The following is a 2,500-nucleotide window of genomic DNA, read 5'->3' on the forward strand; positions in this document are numbered from 1 at the left end:
CAACACATTCATATCCACTCTAGCTGCTAACTCATTTCTTACACCCATTCTCACCTTCACCACTTTATCCTACCCCTGTCTACTCGAGATACGCCAGCCATACTCCTTAGACACTTCATCTCAAACACATTCAATTTCTGTCTCTCCGTCACTTTCGCTCCCCACGATTCCGATCCATACATCACAGTTGGTACAATCACTTTCTTATACAGAACTCTCTTTACATTCATGCCCAACCCTCTATTTTTTACTACTCCCTTAACTGCCCCCAACACTTTGCATCCTTCATTCACTCTCTGACGTACATCTGCTTCCACTCCACCATTGCTGCAGCAATAGACCCCAAGTATTTAAACTGATCCACCTCCTCAAGTAATTCTCCATTCAACATGACATTCAACCTCGCACCACCTTCCCTTCTCGTACCTCTCATAACCTTACTCTTATCCACATTAACTCTCGACTTCCTTCTCTCACACACCCTTCCAAATTCTGTCACTAATCGGCCAAGTTTCTCTTCCGCGTCTGCAACCAGTACAGTATCATCCCCAAACAACAACTGATTTACCTCCCATTCATGATCATTCTCGCCTACCAGTTTCAATCTTCGTTCAAGTACTCGAGCATTCACCTCTCTCACCACTCCATCAACATACAAGTTAAACAACCAGGGGACATCACACATCCCTGTCTCAGCCCCACTCTCACCGGAAACCAATCGCTCACTTCATTTCCTATCCTAACACATGCTTTACTACCTTTGTAGAAACTTTTCATTGCTTGCAACAACCTTCCACCAGCTCCATATAACCTCATCACATTCCACATTACTTCCCTATCAACTCTTATCATACGCTTTCTCTAGATCCATAAACGCAACATACACCTCCTTACCTTTTGCTAAATATATACAGTATATATATATATATATATATATATATATATATGTATATATATATATATATATATATATATATATATATGTATATATATACATATATATATAAAACAGAAATACCCCTACTGTGTACGAGTGTGTACCGCACGTACATGGTACAAATTGTCTTTTATAGAGTGGGATATGTAATATATATATAAAAAAAAATAAGTATGAAACTTGGGAGAAATGCAAGAAAAGTTTAAAAATCTATGAATTTTAATGAAGACACGATGTTATTAGTAATTTATTAAGAAAAAACGTTAAGAATAAATGGAAATAAAGATGGGCAAAATATGGAAGTTATAAGAGAGTTTAATAATAATTTCAAAAATTTTTTAAAGGTATTAAATTTTGTAGTTTTCAAAACATGCAGAAGAAAATATGAAATATAGTAGAAGGTTGTTCTTAGTATTATTATTATTATTATTATTATTATTATTATTATTATTATTATTATTATTATTTTCTAAGCTACTTTTCTTATTTGGAAAAGTAGGATGCTATAAGCCCTATGGCTCCAGCAGGGAAAATATCCCATCGACGAAAGAAAATAAGGAAATAGGTAAACTCCATATGAGAAGTAATGAATAGATAATATTAAGTATTTTAAGACCAGTGAAAAATTTAATATAGACCTGTCATATATAAACTGTGTAGAGAGATTTATGTCAACAAGTTCAAAATAGATTTGCTTCCAGTTTTAAAAGGAAATTTTCCAATCAAGAATAAAATCTATATAATATAAATATATATCCAAGGAAAACTATCATTATGTTAAAATGAAACTTTTAAAATTTTCGAAAAAAAAAACACATTATAAATGTTACTTAAAAATGCACAAGTTCAGAAAAAAATGATCAAAAGAAAAGTCTGAGAGTCAATTATGAAATGAGTTTGAGTATAATGGCCCGAGCAACGAAAGGGGTTAGAAATTGAGAGGAAAGTCTGGTCCCCTGAGGATTGAGAAAGTTGATCTCTCACAGAGAGGGGTTGAAGAGCCTTACCTCCCCTCACCCCTTTCCTCTTCCCCCTTCCCCTCCCTAACCATCTTTGACTTGTTAAGTGGGGGATGAGGTGTCCTTCGATCCCTCTTCACCGTCTCGAGGGGAATACGATGAAACACCTTCAGGTCCCCTCTTGTTCCCCTCTTGTTTCCCCTCGAAAGAGAGGCGAGTTATTCCCCAGCGGGTGATGGGAGAGCCCTTCCCCTTTTTGGGGCTGGTGGCCAGCCTCAGGGCTCTTGGGGAGACTTTAAAGGGTCTATTTTGGTAGTGATCTTAAAATCAGGAATTTTGCATTCTGTGGACACCAGGGCTCACTCGGTACACTGAGGGAAATGACCATGACCCGTTTTATTGACAGATTGTATATGTGTTTACGTCATATTTAATTGACAGATAATATTTTAGTTTATGTATTTTAATTGCAGATAATATTTTAGTTTATGTATTTTAATTGCAGATAATATTTTAGTTTATGTATTTTCATTGCAGATAATATTTTAGTTTATGTATTTTCATTGCAGATAATATTTTAGTTTATGTATTTTAATTGCAGATA

Source organism: Palaemon carinicauda, chromosome 32, assembly GCF_036898095.1.
Source record: "Palaemon carinicauda isolate YSFRI2023 chromosome 32, ASM3689809v2, whole genome shotgun sequence".
Classification (NCBI taxonomy): Eukaryota; Metazoa; Arthropoda; class Malacostraca; order Decapoda; family Palaemonidae; genus Palaemon; species Palaemon carinicauda.